This window comes from Lithobates pipiens, unplaced genomic scaffold, assembly GCF_037356315.1.
Source record: "Lithobates pipiens isolate NorthernLeopardFrog02 unplaced genomic scaffold, aLitPip1_a1.2 Scaffold_10, whole genome shotgun sequence".
NCBI classification, from domain to species: Eukaryota; Metazoa; Chordata; class Amphibia; order Anura; family Ranidae; genus Lithobates; species Lithobates pipiens.
This window is the reverse complement of record NW_027507686.1, coordinates 101516332-101536879: the sequence shown is the minus strand read 5'-3', so window position 1 is coordinate 101536879 and position 20548 is coordinate 101516332. Positions and strand designations below refer to the sequence as shown.

General features: G+C 48.0%; 15 pseudogenes; all 15 read right to left on the bottom strand.

Moving 5' to 3' along the window:
• Window positions 1-6365: 6365 nt before the first annotated feature.
• Window positions 6366-6484, bottom strand: LOC143948465 (5S ribosomal RNA; annotated as a pseudogene).
• A 98-nt stretch (window positions 6485-6582) lies between these two features.
• LOC143949217 (5S ribosomal RNA) lies at window positions 6583-6702 on the bottom strand (annotated as a pseudogene).
• Window positions 6703-8741: 2039 nt separating this feature from the next.
• On the bottom strand, window positions 8742-8860 carry LOC143944952 (5S ribosomal RNA; annotated as a pseudogene).
• A 355-nt stretch (window positions 8861-9215) lies between these two features.
• Window positions 9216-9334, bottom strand: LOC143943672 (5S ribosomal RNA; annotated as a pseudogene).
• A 708-nt stretch (window positions 9335-10042) lies between these two features.
• Window positions 10043-10161, bottom strand: LOC143957200 (5S ribosomal RNA; annotated as a pseudogene).
• A 102-nt stretch (window positions 10162-10263) lies between these two features.
• LOC143946266 (5S ribosomal RNA) lies at window positions 10264-10382 on the bottom strand (annotated as a pseudogene).
• Window positions 10383-15193: 4811 nt separating this feature from the next.
• Window positions 15194-15312, bottom strand: LOC143956759 (5S ribosomal RNA; annotated as a pseudogene).
• Window positions 15313-15411: 99 nt separating this feature from the next.
• LOC143952079 (5S ribosomal RNA) lies at window positions 15412-15531 on the bottom strand (annotated as a pseudogene).
• A 99-nt stretch (window positions 15532-15630) lies between these two features.
• Window positions 15631-15749, bottom strand: LOC143944523 (5S ribosomal RNA; annotated as a pseudogene).
• A 101-nt stretch (window positions 15750-15850) lies between these two features.
• Window positions 15851-15969, bottom strand: LOC143951869 (5S ribosomal RNA; annotated as a pseudogene).
• A 99-nt stretch (window positions 15970-16068) lies between these two features.
• On the bottom strand, window positions 16069-16187 carry LOC143942961 (5S ribosomal RNA; annotated as a pseudogene).
• A 159-nt stretch (window positions 16188-16346) lies between these two features.
• LOC143947945 (5S ribosomal RNA) lies at window positions 16347-16465 on the bottom strand (annotated as a pseudogene).
• Window positions 16466-18539: 2074 nt separating this feature from the next.
• On the bottom strand, window positions 18540-18658 carry LOC143957456 (5S ribosomal RNA; annotated as a pseudogene).
• A 101-nt stretch (window positions 18659-18759) lies between these two features.
• Window positions 18760-18878, bottom strand: LOC143950067 (5S ribosomal RNA; annotated as a pseudogene).
• A 323-nt stretch (window positions 18879-19201) lies between these two features.
• Window positions 19202-19320, bottom strand: LOC143945978 (5S ribosomal RNA; annotated as a pseudogene).
• Window positions 19321-20548: the final 1228 nt, after the last annotated feature.

Below are 20548 nucleotides of genomic sequence, written 5' to 3'. Positions count from 1 at the left end.
AGTGATCCGAGGAAATGGATTAGCTGTCTATCTCTCCAGCTATCCAATGCAACAGGTACTTGCTCTAGCAGTATGGTTCCCATGGGAATCAAGCCCGTGGGTCCAAGAAATAGGGCTGCTCTCAGAAGCCCTTTCGGGGCTTGCCTGGTAAAGGCCTGGTCAGACAGGCCCGGAGGGAATCTAGGATGTCCAATAATTGGGGTCATAGGAGAAGGGAAGTTAGTCAGGTGGGAAAGGTGAAAAAAACTATCCATCTCGGCGAGCGAGGGGCCAATTAACGGGTGAGTAGTCACACAGGGCTCCAATGGCCTCCCCGCCCAAGGCAGACCAGCCAGTGGAACCCGCGCCATCTCCTGCTCTAGCTTGACCCATAGCTTCAGTTCCCCATGCCGGTGTCTTATCACATATGGTCCCCCATCGGATAGTGTCCGCTGTGTACTGCGCATTCGCAGTACACAGCAACACAGATTCCGAAAATTGCGAGCATGAACGGCGCCTGCGCACTGAGTACAGGTTCTATCCCCACTATCCAAGTGGACATAGAGTAAGAATATAAAAGAGCCGAGCGCAGCGAGGCCAAGCCCGAAGCGTGGCGAGCGAAGCTCGCCTGCGAGGGGCCCTCTAATATTCACAACCCTATGTCCGCTTGGATGGTGGGGCTACCACCTCCACTCACCGCGCAGGAGCCGTTCAGCTTCGGAGTACACAGCGGACACTATATCATGGCCGGACAGTATATGGCAGAACACCGGCACCAGTCAACCACCGGTGTCATGTGCGTCGCTGTGTAATATAGAGCAGGGTCCGGGAAGCCAATACCTCCCCGCAATTTAGGTCGCAATAGCATTGCCCTACCAATACGCATATGTTTTCCGCGCCAGAGGAACTTGATAAAGATTGAGCGAACCGCATGAAAGAAAGTCTGGGGTATTTTGATAGGTAAGGCTTGTAGTAGATACAGAAGTCGTGGCAACGCGTTCATCTTCAACACATTACAGCATCCGAACCATGACAGAGCTAGTGGGTCCCATCTTTTAAGGTCCGCTGTAAGCCCATAGGCTTCCTTTTATGTTGTTGGCTTTGTCTGTTTTTTTTGCTTGTTTCTCAAGGCGAGCATCTTGGCGTTTGTCAAGAGGGTTAGGCGTGTCTTGAAGAGAACGCTTACGGCCACATCAACCTGAAAGCACCCGATCTCGTCTGATTTCAGAGGCTAAGCAGCGTCAGGCCTGGTTAGTACCTGGATGGGAGACTGCCTGGGAAGACCAGGTGCCATAGAAGGATCTGGTCTGGTTAGTGTCTTGATTGGGAGATCGCCTGGGAATACTGGATGCCGTAGGCTTCTTTTTATGTTGTTGGCTTTGACCTGTTTTTTTTAGCTTGTTTCCCAAGGTGACCATCTTGGCCTTTGTCAAGAGGCTTCAGAGTGCCCAAAGAGAGTGCCTAGACCAAACGAGATTGGGCGCTTTCAGGGTGTTGTGCCCGTAGGCAATTTCTTTGTGCACTCTCAACCCTCTTGACACATGCCAAGATGGTCACCTTGGGAAACAAGGGAAAAAAAACAGGTCAACGCGACAACATAATGAGAAGCCTACGGCACCTGGTATTCCCAAGCTTTCTCCCATCCAGGTACTAAGATTAGGCTCTTTCAGGGTGATTTAATTTCAGGGTATATCTCCACCGGGAGTCCATCTGGACCTGGAGATTTTTGGGGGGCCATTCCGGCCACCGCCTGCTGTAACTCACTCAAAGTTATGGGGGGCCTCTAGATCCTCTCTCTCCTCTTGGGTGAGAGTTGGAAGCTTCACTTTCTCCAAGAAGGACACCATATCTTCTTCTTTCCTCTGCTACCTTGTTCTATATAGATCTCCGTAGTAGGCCCTGAAAATCTCGACTATTTCCTTCCCGCTGGTGGTAATTACCCCATCCATAGATTTAATCATTGGGATGGTGGAAGGGGGGGAGTTACCTTTCACTAATCAAGCCAGCATTCTCCCCACCCTCTCTCCCTCCCCAAAGTGACATTGTTTCTGAAACACGCGTTTATTTTCTTCTCTTTTAGTAATTACCGATTTATACCCCTGTTGTTTATTTTCCCAGATTACTTGTTTCTCGTGTGTTGGGTCCTTAATGTAATTAACCTCTGCCTCTATTACTTCCTTCCTGATTCTTTCCTCCCAACTCCTGGATTTTTGTTTAATTTTAACCACCTGTTGAATCAGTACCTCTAACAAATGCTTTTAATGCATCCCAAGTTATGTCAATTGGGGTGGTGTTTGTATTGAACATTATAAACTCTTTTAAATTCTTTAAAACCTCCTCTGTATCCTTAATTAGCTCGAGCCAGAATGGACTAATTCTCCAACCCCCAACATCTTTTCCCTTCTCCCTATGCTCACTGATATTATCAAAGGTGAATGGTCCGATAATCCTCTGGGCATATACTCAATCTTTCTCACACTTTGTAATGCTTCTTCGTTGCCTAGGGCCAGGTCTATTCTGGAGAGTGTTGAATACGAACTCGAGAAGCACGAATATTGCTTAACGTCCACATTCCCCACTCTCCACATATCTATTAATCCGACCTCCTTCAAGAATTGACTTAATTTCGTTGTCCCTGTCTCTCGAGTTCTAGTGGGGAATCTATCAATCCGACTATCAAGCACTTCATTAAAATGTCCCAGTATTATGCCTGGTACGTCCTCCTTATCCACCAGAAAATCCATGAGCCTATAAACCACCTCCATTTTAAACGGGGCGGTATATAAACCCCCACCAGAACATATAGTCTTTCCTCCAAAGTACAATACAAAAAAACATAACGACCCAGTTTATCAATACTAGCCTGCCTGCAGGAGAATCTCACCCCGGTTCCTATAATCACACTCACTCCTCGTGAGTAGGATGTATAAGTAGAGTGATACTGAACCTGATACCTCCTGTTTTTACATTGGGGTATAGTTGCTTTAGTTAAATGTGTCTCCTGCAGGCAGGCCAGTCTAGTCCCATACCTCTCCAGCGTGGAGAATACTGCAGCTCTTTTAACTGGACTACCCAAGCCTCTGACATTCCATGAGGCCATTTTAAGTATTTCATCCTGCATTACTCAACCATAGCAGAATAGTAAAATCTGTGAGAAAAAACAAAAGTGCAAATACATAAAATTCAAATGAAGAACCCTTATAATTTTTCATTCCACTCGTACACAATGCGCATCCATTTAAAGTGCGAATTCTTACCAAGTGCATTATCATTATTTTAATAAGTTCCATAACTTCCCTTTGAGTCAATATTTGTGTATAAACTATATTGAATTCAGCTTTAACCCTCTTGTGATTTTCCAAACACAGTGTTTCTTGAACCTTCCCCCCCCCTCCCCTCTCCCCCGTCCCCTCTCCCATCCCTCCCCCCCTACCCTCCACCTACCTAGGTGTTCCCCTAGGGGATTACACGTGACCTTTCCACACTCGTCCCTTCCATCCCACCTCTCCTCCAACTTCCTACTCTCATACCACCTTACTTCCAACCGGGAGTAGATAAAGATAGAAAAGAACAAGAAAAGAAAAAGAAAAAGAAAAAGAAAAAGATAATTATCCCCTTCCCCTATCACGCTTTCTATCCTAAATTCATGTCTCATTTAATCCTCCCCCAGCTCTCACCCCGTGTATTAATATTCCAGACCCCCATCCCCCCCCACCCCCCCACTCCATTCCCCTAGCACATCTACAACAGCCCCTTATTTGCTTCCAACCATGAGGTTGCTTCCGCTGGAGAGTCAAATAGCTGAGTGCCACCAAGTGCTATTATTCTCAGCCGCGTTGGGTATAAAAGTGCGTATGTAACCTTATGTGTCCGTAAGGTGCGTTTGACTTCCAAAAATTCAGCTCTTCGCCTCTGCAATTCCGGTGAATAATCTGGGTACAGAGAGATCCTTGCTCCATCATATGTAATGTTGCCCATCTCTCTTACCTTACGAATCAAAGTCACCTTGTCATTATAATTAGAGAATTTAAGGATCATTGGTCTGGGGCGACCCCCAGAGGGAGGGGCTTTGAAAGGGACTCGGTGGGCCCGTTCTATTGAGAAAAAAGATGAAAAACTCTCTCTTCCAAACAGTTCAATAAACCAGGATTCTAGAAATGTTATCTGATCAAGACCCTCACATCTCTCGGGTAGTCCCAGCATCCTGATGTTATCCCTGCGAAGCCTGTTTTCTATTTCATCCATTCTGGCATTTTGATTGCACAATTGCTTCCGCATGCTATTGACCTCTTGACGCAATGGATGTAAGTCATCCTCTATTTGGCTCACCCTTGTCTCCAATATTCTTTCCGCTGCTTTCTGCATATCCTGTCTAATCAATAATAGTTCCTCCTGCATGCTTTTAAATTGCCCACACAGTTCTCCCAGCGAAAGTTTGCATGCATTTACAGCTTGTAGGACATCCCTTAATGTGGGATCTTCCTCAGTAGGGGAGCTGCCTCTAGAAATGGTTTCACTCTCACTCTGGGCCACCCCTTGACGCTTACTTGCGTTCCTTTGACCTGGTACAGCAGCAGCAGTTGATCCTGTATGGCCTTGACTCTTTCTTTCCGCCACTCCCCCCTGGTGTGTTTTTACTTGCGACAATTGGGTCTGTTGTAACATCTGTGTCGACTGTTCCCCCCTTGTCGGGGACTGACCTGGGGTGCGAGCATATCTTTCTAACTTTGTTGCAGCTGCTTGTGCTGCCTGAGCATTCTTTTCCTTATAGGAGCGGAGCTGTTGTGCCCCCCCCATTCTCCTGTATTACCTGCTCTTCTCCTCGCCGCCTTGACATCTTTCTGCAGGTCACTATAGGATATGCAAGCTCAACAGGGCGGTACAGATATACAGAGCTATTGCTGATGAGCTGAAAGGGAGGGGGACAACAACAAAAAAAGGGGGGGGAGAGGTTCTTATACTGGGTACTGGGTATGTTGAATACAAGTGGATGGATCAGTCAGCTTTCCATCAGTAAAAAACACCCCGCAGGGTTAATGTCCAAGAAATGGAAAAAATGTCTCTTTCCCCCCATAAAAAACGCTGACGTTCCTAAGCTCTTTGTTAAGCTGAGGGAGAGATTCTTAAACTCACAGTCCTCATTCCTGATGCCCCTCTATCAGTATTTAATATCGTGAGTCTATTTATGCCATCTATTCAAAGATTTCTTTCTTCAATATGCTGTTACAGCTCAACATTACACACATAGACTTTATATAGCAGTGCCTGAGGTGAGGGTGAGGGGTGATAGCCATTATTTATAATGCAGCCAAGATAGTGGTTCACCTCACTGCTTCACTCTGACCCCCCCTCCGTCCCGTCTCGTACCTCGTACCTCATGCCGCGTACCTCAAAAGCCTCAAAAGCATGTAGTTCCTTCCAGGCACTGTCCCCCCACAAGGGGTTCTCTTCATCCAGCCTCTCACCTCCAATTCCACCGGAGACACCGCTCAGGATAGTGCTGCAACTCAGCGCCTGTTGCTCGCCCACGCCGGGGCCCGCTGCCACTCAGCTGCCTCCCTCAGCTTCCGTCTGTGCTTCGGCGGGACTTGGCGGTACTCGGCGATTTCCGGAACTTTCCGTCACTCCTCGGGCTTTCTCGGCGCCTCGCCAATCTCCACTCAGCTTTCCCCAGCAAATGTTCGTCAGAGCATAAAGAGACATGGGGTGAAAAGCCTGCCGGCGACCCTCTCACATCTCACACCTCTTCGCTCATGCTCTCACATCTCACATCCGGTCACTCCCCCCTGCATCCCTCTCTATTGGAAAAAATGTTCCCCCCCTTTCATTACTCACTGGCTTAGGAAAAAAAAAAAATGGAGGACTTGATCCTCACATCACAAGGTAAACAAGAATTTTTTAAACAAACCTGGGACATCTGGAATACCTTTATATTCTCGCTGGAAGGATGTCGCCTGCTATCGCCTTAGTGCTCTGAGCTTTACTTGACTGGCCCCTTGGACAGTGGCTGCCATTGTGTCTCGTCCCCTCTGCTCCTTTCTTGATCTTTCACCCCTTCTCTTTTCTGCCTTCCTCCCCTATCTCTCACCCCCTTCACCCCCTCTCTCTTTTGGAAAAAGTGGAAAATTGGGAATGACGGCCCCACACCCCCCTCTGGATGGATTATGCCGGAGCAACCTGGGGTTTGTGTGACCCTGGATCTTGGTACAGTACTTTATCTGTGCCTCAAATCATTGTGATTGATGGAAGGCAGACTCACAGTTGCGAATATACCTGTATCAAGTATTGTTCAGCTGCTTTTTGCTCTGTATTCCTCTGTTCCATTATGTACTCGGGGGACCGTCTTCCCCTATTTGGAGAAAAAATTACATTTGAAAAAAAATAGAAGCCTACGACACCTGGTATTCCCAGGCGGTCTCCCATCCAGGCATTAACCAGGCCCGACCCTGCTTAGCCTTCAAGATCAGACGAGATGGAACAGATTCAGGGTGATGTGGCCGTAGCCAATATCTTCAGGCACTCTCAACTCTCTTGACAAACGCCAAGATGGTCACCTTGGGAACAAGCAGAAAAAAATAGGTCAATGGCAACAACATAAAAAGAAGCCTACGGCATCTGGAAATCCCAGGCGGTCTCCCATCCAGGTACTAAACTGGTCCCAACCCTGCTTAGCCTCTGAGATCAGATGAGATTGGGCTCTTTCAGGGTGATGTGGCCGTAGGAGATTTCTTCAGGCACTCTCAACCCTCTTGACTAATGCCAAGATGGTCACCTTGGGAAACAAACAAAAAAAACAAGTCAACGCCAACAACATAAGAAGAAGTCTACAGACCCTAGTATTCCCAGGTGGTCTCCCATCCAGATATTAACAAGGCCTGACCCTGTTTAGTCTCTGAGATCAGACGAGATCTGGTGCCTTCAGGGTTATGTGGCCATAGGCGAGCTCTTCAGGCACTCTCAACCCTCTTGACAAACACCAAGATGGTCACCTTGGTAAACAAAAAAAAAAAAAGTCAACGCCAACAACATAAAAAGAAGCCTACAGCACCTAGTATTCCCAGGTGGTCTCCAATCCAGGTACTAGCAAGGCCCGACCCTGTTTAGCCTCTGAGATCAGAGGAGATCGTGCGCTTTCAGGCTTATGTGCCCATAGGCAATCTCTTTGGGCACTCTCAACCCTCTTGACAAATGCCTTGGGAAACAAGCGGAAAAAAAACAGGTCAATGTCAACAACATAAAAAGAAGACTACGGCACCTGGTATTCCAAAGCCATCTCCCATCCAGGGAATAACTAGGCCCAACCCTTCTTAGCCTCATAGATGAGAAGAGATAGGGCTCTTTTAGGGTGATGCTACTGTAAGCGAACTCTTTGGGCATGCTCAACCCTCCTGACAAATGCCAAGATGGTCACCTTGGGAAACAAGTGGAAAAAAAAAAACAATCAACGCCAACATCATCAAAAGAAGCCTACAATAAGCGCAGACTTTGTTGAAACAGCCGGAGGGGAGTTGGTCTCCTGACACTCCTCTATGGTTTAATCCTAAATTGCCACATTTTGGGGGCATACCAGATCCGGTGATATGGGCCAGGGTAGGCGTTAAGCAACTGAAGCATGTGGTGAGTGGGGGGCAGCTCCTGACGTTTGATCAGCTTAAGGTTAATCATGATCTTCCAAACTGGTATTTTTTTAGATACCTGCAGTTGCGACACGCTTTTCTCTCTCAGTTCGGTCCTGGGGTTTTGCGGGTGGGAGTCTCGCCTTTGGAGACTGTGCTGCGGACAGAGGACCTGAAAAAGCCTCTCTCCATTGTGTATAGCATGCTGTTTCCGGACAGGCCGAAGCCTGTTCAAAACTGTAGGGAGGTTTGGAGTGCTTTAATACCTGACTTTGGAAGGGAGGATTGGGACGACATGTGGGGACACCCGTTTCAGACCCTAGTATCGGCTAGAGACAGACTTATCCAGTTTAAAATTCTGTATAGAGTATACTATACCCCAGCCAGACTGGCTAGGATTTACGGTACCGGTGCGGGGGGGTGCTGGCGCTGCACAGCTGACCGAGCTGATTTTGACCATGTGTTTTGGCAGTGCCCGCGGATTGAGGAGTTCTGGAAGGGAGTGACACAGGTTATACAATCTGTCCTTTTGGTGCCGATTCCAGTCACAGTTGCGGTATGTTTGCTCGGACTGGTGGAGGGGTTGGCACCTCGAAGGGCACAGAGGACTCTGATTTCTCTGGCGCTGTTCTATGCACGCAAAGCTATCCTGTTGTGTTGGAAGAAACCCGAACCTCCTACGGTTTCTTATTGGAAAGGTTTAATTAATAAAGCTTTGCCATTATACAAAGCCACCTATCTTAGCAGAGGGTGCCCTAACAAATTTGAGAGAGTGTGGCGGTGCTGGCTTGATGCCGCAGATACTGTGAATTAATTGCTAGGCGAGGGGTTTTCTCCTTGTGGGTCGGGCGAGGGGCGGGGCAGGGAGGTGCTTTCCCTTGGATTGGTTACATCCCCATTTCAAGTGGTTCTTTATTTAGTTACGGTACGGGCTATGTGTTTCTTATATATGTGGTACTGTTGATGTTTATTGACTGAACTAAGAGGAAGGATGGAGGGCTGCACAGGCGGGAGGTTGGTTGGGTGGGGGGAGGTGGAGGGTGGAAGGGAGGGGGGGGGGTTTGGGAAGGTTTTTGGGACCGTTTGGTATGTTTGTTTGTTATTAATGTATTGAAAACCTTTAATAAAAATAAATTTATAAAAAGAAGCCTACAATAACTGGTATTCCCAGGTGGTCTCCCATCCAGGTACTAACCAGGCCTGACTCTTCTTAACCTCCAAGATCAGACGAGATTGGGTGCTTTCAGAGTGATGAGATCAGAGGAGATCAGGCGCTTTCAGGCTTATGTGCCCATAGGCAATCTCTTTGGGCACTCTCAACCCTCTTGACAAATGCCAAGATAGTCAACTTGGGAAACAAGCGGAAAAAAAACAGGTCAATGTCAACAACATAAAAAGAAGACTACGGCACCTGGTATTCCAAAGCCATCTCCCATCCAGGGACTAACTAGGCTCAACCCTTCTGAGCCTCAGAGATGAGAAGAGATAGGGCTCTTTCAGGGTGATGCTGCTGTAAGCGAACTCTTTGGGCACTCTCAACCCTCTTGACAAATGCCAAGATGGTCACCTTGGGAAACAAGTGAAAAAAAAAAACGAATCAACGCCAACAACATATAAAGAAGCCTACAATAACTGGTATTCCCAGGTGGTCTCCCATCCAGGTACTAACCAGGCCCGACTCTTCTTAGCCTCCAAGATCAGACGAGATTGGGTGCTTTCAGAGTGATGTGGCCATAGGCAATCTCTTCAGGCACTCTCAACCCTCTTGACAAACACCAAGATGGTCACTTTGGGAAACAAGCGAAAAAAAAAACAGGTCAACGCCAACAACATAAAAAGAAGTCTATGACACCTGGTATTCCCAGGCAGTCTCCCATCCAGGTACTAACAAGGCCCGACTCTTCTTAGCCTCCAACATCAAACGAGATCGGGTGCTTTCAGGGTGATGTGCCCGTAGGCAATCTCTTCAGGCACTTTCAACCCTCTTGACAAACGCCAAGATTGTCACCTTGGGAAACAAGCAAAAAAAATAAAAATAAGTCGGAAACTAGAGACAATACGGCCCGAGTCCTCAATTTAATCCATGCGGCGCATGTACAGGGAAGGCCCTTGCTTATGTTGTCAATGGACGCTGAAAAAGGCCTTTGACAGGGTGGCCTGGCACTTTATGCAGGCCACCCTGGAACATATAGGTCTTGGCCCCAACATGATGAGCTGGGTAATGTCGCTTTACTCCACACCGTCGGCAGCGGTACGGGTGAACGAGTGGTGCTCGGACTCTTTCCCCATTACTAATGGGACGAGGCAGGGGTGCCCTCTGTCTCCCCTAATTTTTATTCTGACACTGGAACCACTTATGTGTCACGTTCGGAATGACCCGAATATTACTGGCATATCCAAACCCTCGGCACACCACAAAATTGCGGCGTACGCTGACAATCTAAAGAATCCTACGGCACCTGGTATTCCCAGTTGGTCTCCCATCCAGGTACTAAGCAGGCCTGACTCTTCTTAGCCTCCAAGATCAGACAAGATTGGGTGCTTTCAGAGTGATGTGGCCATAGGCAATCTCTTCAGGCACTCTCAACCCTCTTGACAAACACCAAGATGGTCACCTTGGGAAACAAGCGGAAAAAAAAAACAGGTCAACGCCAACAACATAAAAAGAAGCCTACGACACCTGGTATTCCCAGGCGGTCTCCCATCCAGGTACTAACAAGGCCCGACTCTTCTTAGCCGACAACATCAAACGAGATTGGGTGCTTTCAGGGTGATGTGACCGTAGGCAATCTCTTCAGGCACTTTCAACCCCCTTGACAAACGCCAAGATGGTCACCTTGGGAAACAAGCAAAAAAATAAAAAATAAGTCGGAAGCTAGAGACAATACGGCCCGAGTCCTCAATTTAATCCATGCGGCGCATGTACAGGGAAGGCCCTTGCTTATGTTGTCAACGGACGCGGAGAAGGCCCTTGACAGGGTGGCCTGGCACTTTATGCAGGCCACCCTGGAACATATAGGTCTTGGCCCCAACATGATGAGCTGGGTAATGTCGCTTTACTCCACGCCGTCGGCAGCAGTACGGGTGAACGAGTGGTGCTCGGACTCTTTCCCCATCATTAATGGGATGAGGCAGGGGTGCCCTCTGTCTCCCCTAAGTTTTATTCTGACACTGGAACCACTTATGTGTCACGTTCGGAATGACCCGAATATTACTGGCATATCCAAACCCTCGGCACACCACAAAATTGCGGCGTACGCTGACGATCTAATTTTTTTCGTCTCCAATCCACACATTTCGCTTCCCAATATACTCGCGCCTCTCCGGCGATACGGCAGCCTATCAAACTATAAAATCAATTGCGCCAAGTCGGCTGTATTGAATATATCGGTGCCGGATGGTGAGGCCAAGAGGCTACGCTCCGCTTTTCCATTCTACTGAGCTGAAAAATCTATACGTTACCTGGGCGTTGACATCGCAGCGGATTTGGCGCAATTGTACCCGCTTAATTTTGTCCCTCTCCTGAATAGACTGAAATCTGATTTGGGAAACTGGCATGCTTTAACACTGACCTGGTTCGGGCGCTGTAATGCATTCAAAATGACGGCCCTCCCGCGGATCTTATACTTGTTCCACACATTACTGAACCGGTTACCCCCAATTTTTTTCAGACAACTGCAGGTGCTGACTTTATTTGGGCACGCAAACCGCCCAGAGCCCATTTGCAATTGCTTGCCAGACCAAAGGACAAGGGGGGTCTGGGTCTCCCAGATCTGAGACAATACTACAGAGCGACTCTGCTAGCGAGAGTCGTTGATTGGCATTGTAATGGCCCTCACAAGCAGTGGGTGGAGATGGAGATTGAGGATGGATCCATTCCCCTATTGACCTCCCCGTGGCTCCTGTCCTCCCTACCAAAAGACCTCAGAGATCACCCCGTAGTGGGAGCTATGTTGGCTGTTGTGCGGAGGTTGTTCCGCTGCACACACATTGCTCCCCTGCTGTCACCAATGACTCCGGTTATAGGTAATCCAGACTTCCCACCGGATTTACCAACAAGAAACTGCGACAGTTGACAGTGGTGGGGAAACAGCATCTGGGAGAGGTGTGGCCCTCGGGAGGGCTCCCGACCACGCAAACTGTCGCCGAGCTTTCTGACCCTCCGCTTGACTTGTTTAGTGCTTATCAACTTCGTCACTTTCTTCTGGCCATACATAGGGCCCCCTACACTCCTAGAGACCTGACGCCCTATGAATCCATCTGTCACAAAAGGGAACCTGTGCGACACACCCTCTCCCTCCTGTACAACCTATTGAGTAGTCAGGAGGAGGAGTCGACCCCCCTATTTATCCTTAAATGGGAGAGGGACTTAGGCATCACATTTACCCCACAACAGATAGGGAAGATCCTGACCTTAGTACATAAAGATTCGTGGTATTCCAAAGTCAATCATATTCTCCGGATGGAAGAATTGACCGCCACCCTTCACAACACTGAAGAGGCATTTAGTGTTACATGGAGCCCCTGGAGGTATTTTACTGGTACTCGAGACTACATTCGGGAGGTGAGCATCGCCCCTGTCCCAGAAAACCACTGAACATCTAACGTTTACCTATGTAGGCCATGTCTGCCCTGGGTGGCATTCCCCCCCTCCCTTTTTGTCTTTATTTTTCTTTTTTTCCCCGCCGCCACCCCCCCTTTCTCCGTCTTTGCACTCTCTTCTCCCCCCGATTCAGGGTCCGGACAGGACAATATAGACATATAAGTAACCGGTTCTAGTCTACCAACCCTCTCATCGGAATGACGGGAGTACTTGGAGGACCCGATCACACTGGAAGAAGTCCAGATGGCCGTGGGACCTCCGAAGGTGGGTAAGGCTCCGGGCCCTGACGGATATACCGCACAATACTATAAGACCTTCCTCCCAATTCTCGGCCCGCGCTTGGTGAATTTATTTAATACTCTGAGCTCGAATGGGGATTTTCCTCAGGATACCCTTAGAGCCCACATCTCGTTGATACCTAAGGAGGGCAAAGACCCTGGCCTATGTGGAAGCTACAGACCCATTTCCCTCCTAAATTCGGTCCTAAAACTATTCTCTAAAATCCTCGCCACGTGATTGGCACATCACTTGCAGTCCCTTATACATATTGACCAGTTAGGTTTTATTCCCATCAGGGAAGATAGGGACAACACCATTAAGGTGCTTACCCTGGTCCATAAAGTAAAGTCATCTGGGACCCCTTGTCTTTTCGTGAGTACTGATGCCGAGAAGGCTTTTGATCCGGTCAAATGGACATTCATGTTCTCGGTCCTTCGCCATATAGGTCTGAGTGAACGGATGCTGGCATGGATAAGTAAGATATACTCACGCCCTTCAGCTCAAGTCAAAGCAAATGGGGTGCTCTCATCTCCCCTTGACATCGGGAATGGGACCAGACAGGGTTGCCCCCTGTCGCCACTATTATTCGCACTGTCATTGGAACCCTTTCTCTCCACAATTCGACAAAACTCAAACATAACGGGACTCCGAATGGGTACTATTGAGTGCAAGATATCTGCCTACGCGGATGACATGCTGTTCTCGCTGACGAATCCCAGAGTTTCCTTTCCAAATCTCCTTCGGGAATTCCAGATATACGGGATACTTCTTGAAATCAGAGGCCATGGAGGTTGCAGTCCCCCCGCAAACGTTAATAGACTTGCAGTCCAATTTTCGATTTAAATGGACCCATACAGCCCTTAAGTACTTAGGTACTTACATTCCACCAGACACCGCGCGTACGTTTATGTTGAACTTCCCCCCACCCCTTGTCACTAAGATCCGCAGTTTGCTTCACGGGTGGCATTCTGGCCTCCATTCCTGCTTCAGGAGATGCAATCTCATTAAATTGAACATACTCCCTAAATTTACCTATCTTTTCCAATCTCTCCCGATCCAGATTCCAGTCCCGTTTTTTAAGCAAGCTCAATGCTTGCTCACTCAATTTAACTGGGCCCACAAAAATCCCAGACTTAAGCGGTCACAGCTGACATTGTCTAAACAACAGGGAGGGTTGGTTCTCCCTGACTTGCGACGCTACTACCTGGCCTCCCATCTGGGGCGTGTATTGGACTGGAATCGAAACAAACTTTCTAAGCTCACTCCCGAATTCCGCTAAGAAGCGCCATGTGGTGCTATAAGGATTTACCCACAGAATTGACGTCACATCCCACTATAGGGGCTTAGTTGAAAGTCAGTCACCTGATCGCTACCCAAAACACACTCACGTCTTTTACTTCCCCCCTATTCCCTATACGTGGCCATCCGAACTTTGAACCGGGGACCCACTTAGAAATTCCAACCTAGACAATGCATCTAAATTCGTCATTGATGGAAAATGGCCTTCTTTCTCAACCCTAACAGATCTGACAGGGCTTTTCCAACTGCCTTTTTGGAGAGCAGCGCAACGACATCATTTTCTCCATTCCATCCCCAATCCTCAAACGTTCGCCCGCCCTCAGATGGAGTTTGAGACTCTATGCAGGAGCGAAAACCCTTTGGCCCACATTCTCTCTCCAACAGATTACCCACACTTAACCTGTCTGTCCAACTGGGAAAAGGACCTTAATTGCTCGTTTTCCCCAGCACAGAGACAACGCATTATCACTTTGGCTCTCAAAACCTTGCTGTGCACGAAGATACAGGAGACTAATTTTAAACTTCTCACCAGGTGGTATTTGACACCATCAAAGCTGCATAAATGTTTCCCCTCTTCCTCGAACATATGCTGGAGGTGTGGAATAGAAGAGGGCACGTTGCTCCACTTTTTTGGTCTTGCCCCAGCTTGGTGGACTTCTGGACAGAGATCCAATGCATAACACAAAAATTCACAGACTTCTCCATCCCGGAAGAGGCTGCATTCTTTCTCTTGCACCATTCACAGATTCCCATTAAGAAGTACAAAAAAATCTATTTTACGGCATGTGATAAATGCGGCGAAATCCTGCATCCCTCTCTAATGGAAAAAATGTTCCCCCCCTTTCATTACTCACTGCCTTAGGAAAATAGAGGACATTAAAAAAATGGAGGACTTGATCCTCACATCACAAGGTAAACAAGAATTTTTTAAACAAACCTGGGACATCTGGAATACCTTTATATTCTCGCTGGAAGGATGTCGCCTGCTATCGCCTTAGTGCTCTGAGCTTTCCTTGACTGGCCCCTTGGACAGTGGCTGCCATCGTGTCTCGTCCCCTCTTCTCCTTTCCTCATCTTTCACCCCTTCTCTTTTCTACCTTCCTCCCCTATCTCTCACCCCCTTCACGCCCTCTCTCTTTTGAAAAAAGTGGAAAATTGGGAATGACGGCCCCACCCCCCCCCTCTGGATGGATTATGCCAGAGGGACCTTGGGTTTGTGTGACCCTGGATCTCGGTACAGTACTTTATCCGTGCCTCGAATCATTGTGATTGATGGAAGGCAGACTCACAGTTGCGAATATACCTGTATCAAGTATTGTTCAGCTGCTTTTTACTCTGTATTTCTCTGTTGCATTATGTTCTTGGGGGACCGTCTTCCCCTGTTTTTGGAGAAAAAATTATATTTGAAAAAAAAAGAAGCCTACGACACCTGGTATTCCCAGACGGTCTCCCATCCAGGTATTAACCAGGCCCGACCCTGCTTAACTTCCAAGATCAGACGAGATGGAACAGATTCAGGGTGATGTGGCCGTAGCCAATATCTTCAGGCACTCTCAACTCTCTTGACAAACGCCAAGATGGTCACCTTGGGAACAAGCGGAAAAAAAATAGGTCAACGGCAACAACATAAAAAGAAGCCTACGGCATCTGGAAATCCCAGGCGGTCTCCCATCCAGGTACTAAACTGGTCCCAACCCTGCTTAGCCTCTGAGATCAGATGAGATTGGGCTCTTTCAGAGTGATGTGGCCGTAGGAGATTTCTTCAGGCACTCTCAACCCTCTTGACTAACGCCAAGATGGTCACCTTGGGAAACAAACAAAAAAAAACAAGTCAACGCCAACAACATAAGAAGAAGTCTACAGCACCTAGTATTCCCAGGTGGTCTCCCATCCAGGTATTAACAAGGCCCGACCCTGTTTAGTCTCTGAGATCAGACGAGATCTGGTGCTTTCAGGGTTATGTGGCCATAGGCGAGCTCTTCAGGCACTCTCAACCCTCTTGACAAACACCAAGATGGTCACCTTGGTAAACAAACAAAAAAAAAAACAAGTCAACGCCAACAACATAAAAAGAAGCCTACAGCACCTAGTATTCCCAGGTGGTCTCCAATCCAGGTACTAGCAAAGCCCGATCCTGTTTAGCCTCTGAGATCAGAGGAGATCGGGCGCTTTCAGGGTGTTGTGCCCGTAGGCAATTTCTTTGTGCACTCTCAACCCTCTTGACACATGCCAAGATGGTCACCTTGGGAAATAAGGGAATAAAAACAGGTCGACGCCGACAACATAATGAGAAGCCTACGGCACCTGGTATTCCCAGGCTGTCTCCCATCCAGGTACTAACCAGGCCCATCGCTGCTTAGCCTCTGAGATCAGATGAGATTGGGCTCTTTCAGGGGGATTTGGCCGTAGGCACTCTCTTTGGGCACTCTGAAGCCTCTTGACAAAGGCCAAGATGGTCACCTTGGGAAACAAGCTAAAAAAAACAGGTAAAAAAAACAACATAAAAAGAAACCTTCGGCATCCAGTATTCCCAGACGATCTCCCAATCAAGACACTAACCAGACCAGATCCTTCTATGGCACCTGGTCTTCCCAGGCAGTCTCCCATCCAGGTACTAACCAGGCCTGACGCTGCTTAGCCTCTGAAATCAGACGAGATCGGGTGCTGTCAGGGTGATGTGGCCATAAGCGTTCTCTTCAAGACACGCCCAACCCTCTTGACAAACGCCAAGATGGTCGCCTTGAGAAACAAGCGAAAAAAACAGGTCAAAGCCAACAACATAAAAAGAAGCCTATGGGCTTACAGCGGACCTTAAAAGATGGGACCCACTAGCTCTGTCATGGTTCGGACGCTGTAATGTGTTGAAGATGAACGCGATGCCACGACTTCTGTATCTACTACAAGCCTTACCTATCAAAATACCCCAGACTTCCTTTCATGCGGTTCGCTTAATCTTTATCAAGTTCCTCTGGCGCGGCAAACATACGCGTATTGGAAGGGTAATGCTATTGCGACCGAAATTGCGGGAGGTGTTGGCTTCCCGGACCCTGCTCTATATTACACAGCGACGCACATGACATGGGTGGTTGACTGGTGCCGGCATGGGGAACCGAAGCTATAGGTCAAGCTAGAGCAGGAGATGGCGCGGGTTCCACTGGCTGGTCTGCCTTGGGCGGGGAGGCCATTGGAGCCCTGTGTGACTACTCACCCGTTAATTGGCCCCTCGCTCGCCGAGATGGATAGTTTTTTTCACCTTTCCCACCTGACTAACTTCCCTTCTCCTATGACCCCAATTATTGGACATCCTAGATTCCCTCCGGGCCTCTCTGACCAGGCCTTTACCAGGCAAGCCCCGAAAGGGCTTCTGAGAGCTGCCCTATTTCTTGAACCAACGGGCTGGATTCCCATGGGGACCATAATGCAAGAGCAAGTACCTGTTGCATTGGATAGCTGGAGAGCTAGACAGCTAATCCATTTTCTCGGATCACTACTTAACCATTCGTTCTTCTCTAGACAATTCCACCCCTTCGAGGAACTTTGCCTGGATGGTGGCCCATTTCGTGGTTCCCTCTCTAGGTCCTACCAAATCCTGACAGAAGCACAATCCTCCACGGATCCGCCCTTCCTAGCTAAATGGAAATGGGACTTACAAACTACATTCTCCAAACCATAAAAGGACAGAATACTCTTTTTCGCCCCTAAGTCGTCACTCTGCAGTAAATATCAGGAGATCTCATATAAGCTGATTACACGCTGGTATCGTACACCGGTGGTGTTGGCCAAAATATTCCCCGGTCAATCTGACTGCTGCTGGCGCTGTGAGCAACAGGCTGGCACCATTCTCCACATTTTCTGGGAATGCCCTAAATTACAAACATTCTGGCAGCCTGTCCTGAGACTCATCCACAAGTTCACAGACATTTCCTTAGCCAATGATCCTGCAGCAGTTCTTCTCAATCTAACTCCTATGTCAAAAAAGCGTTATCATAAGTCCTTACTTAAACATCTCCTCAATGCAGCTAGGGCCTGCATCCCAAGTCAGTGGAAACAGCAATCTGCTCCAACGGTGACCCAATGGTTCGCAAGGGTAAATGATATTGAACGAATGGAAGATCTGACTGCCACAATGAGGGATAAAACGTAGGAGCATGGGAACAGATGGTTCTACTGGACCCAGTTTCGCTTTTCGGAAGAATACCTCCGTGAGACATAGTAAGCTCATGGTGATCGTTGGAGATCGCTGTTCCAAATGTTGGACAGCTGATGACCTGGTGAGCCGAGGGCGTCTCTTGCTCCCTGGGAAGGGACCCCACCCTATCCACTCTACCCACGACACCCCCTTACCCCTTCTTTTCCTTTTCTGCCATTTCCTTCCCCAATCTTCTCTTTCCCCTTCTCCCTCCTTTCAGTTCTACTATTTCCCTTCTTAACTCAAAAAAGGAAAAGAAAATGGTATGTTCCGACCCCATTTGACTACTACACAATACTCTTCCCCTATCTATGGATATCTAAACTCTTCGAGGGTAGCAGGGCTAGTATCAATAATATTTTAAGTGGTAGAGGATCCCAACGAGATGGAGCTTTAATCTCATCTTGATATGACCGCAAAGCTGTACACGTGCTATTCTCCTCGGACTTCTTACCATTGGCTCTGATATCCATGCAATATGATCGTTTGTTTGTAACTATTTGTATCACACATTCTATGAGGTTGCCTTTGTATTGTATGTCGCATACTACTAAATAAAAAAAATAAAAAAAGAAGCCTATGGCACCTGGTATTCCCAGGCGGTCTCCCATCCAGGTACTAACCAGGCCCGACACTGTTTAGCCTCCGAGATCAGATGAGATTGGGCGCTTTCAGGGTGATGGGGCAGTAGGTGATCTCTTCGGGCACTCTCAACCCTCTTGACAAACGCCAAGATGGTCACCTTGGAAAACAAGTGAAAAAAAAAACAGGTCAAGGCCAACAACATAAAAAGAAGCCTACAGCACCTAGTATTCCCAGGTGGTCTCCAATCCAGGTACTAGCAAGGCCCAACCCTGTTTAGCTTCTGAGATCAGAGGAGATTGGGCGCTTTCAGGGTTATGTGCCCATAGGCAATCTCTTTGGGCATTCTCAACCCTCTTGACAAATGCCAAGATAGTCACCTTGAGATACAAGCGGAAAAAAAACAGGTCAATGTCAACAACATAAAAAGAAGAATACGGCATCTGGTATTCCAACGCCATCTCCCATCCAGGTACTAACTAGGCCCAACCCTTCTTAGCCTCAGAGAAGAGAAGAGATAGGGCTCTTTCAGGGTGATGCTGCTGTAAGCGATCTCTTTGGGCACTCTCAACCCTCTTGACAAATGCCAAGATGGTCACCTTGGGAAACAAGCGAAAAAAAAAAAAACGAATCAACGCCAACAACATAAAAAGAAGCCTACAATAACTGGTATTCCCAGGTGGTCTCCCATACAGGTACTAACCAGGCCCGACTCTTCTTAGCCTCCAAGATCAGACCAGATTGGGTTCTTTCAGAGTGATGTGGCCATAGGCAATCTCTTCAGGCACTCTCAACCCTCTTGACAAACACCAAGATGGTCACTTTGGGAAACAAGCGAAAAAAAAACAGATCAACGCCAACAACATAAAAAGAAGTCTACGACACCTGGTATTCCCAGGCGGTCTCCCATCCAGGTACTAACAAGGCCCAACTCTTCTTAGCCTCCAACATCAAACGAGATTGGGTGCTTGCCCGTAGGCAATCTCTTCAGGCACTTTCAACCCTCTTGACAAACGCCAAGATGGTCACCTTGGGAAACAAGCAAAAAAATAAAAAATAAGTTGGAAGCTAGAGACAATACAGCCCGAGTCCTCAATTTAATCCATGCGGCGCATGTACAGGGAAGGCCCTTGCTTATGTTGTCAATGGACACGGAGAAGGCCTTTGACAGGGTGGCCTGGCATTTTATGCAGGCCACCCTGGAACATATAGGTCTTGGCCCCAACATGATGAGCTGGGTAATGTCGCTTTACTCCACGCCGTCGGCAGCGGTACGGGTGAATGAGTGGTGCTCGGACTCTTTCCCCATCACTAATGGGACGAGGCAGGGGTGCCCTCTGTCTCCCCTAAGTTTTATTCTGACACTGGAACCACTTATGTGTCACGTTCGGAATGACCCGAATATTACTGGCATATCCAAACCCTCGGCACACCACAAAATTGTGGCGTACGCTGACGATCTAATTTTTTTCGACTCCAATCCACACATTTTGCTTCCCAATATACTCGCGTCTCTCTGGCGATACGGCAGCCTATCAAACTATAAAATCAATTGCGCCAAGTCGGCTGTATTGAATATATCGGTCCCGGATGGTGAGGCCAAGAGGCTCCGCTCCGCTTTTCCATTCTACTGGGCTGAAAAATCTATACGTTACCTGGACGTTGACATCACAGCGGATTTAGCGCAATTGTACCCGCTTAATTTTGTCCCTCTCCTGAATAGACTGAAATCTGATTTGGGAAACTGGCATGCTTTAACACTGACCTGCTTCGGGCGCTGTAATGCATTCAAAATTACGGCCCTCCTGCGGATCTTATGCTTGTTCCAGACATTACCGATCCGGTTACCCCCAATTTTTTTCAGACAACTGCAGGTGCTGCTCCGGGACTTTATTTGGGCGCGCAAACCGCCCAGAGCCCATTTGCAATTGCTTGCCAGACCAAAGGACAAGGGGGGTCTGGGTCTCCCAGATCTGAGACAATACTACAGAGCGACTCTGC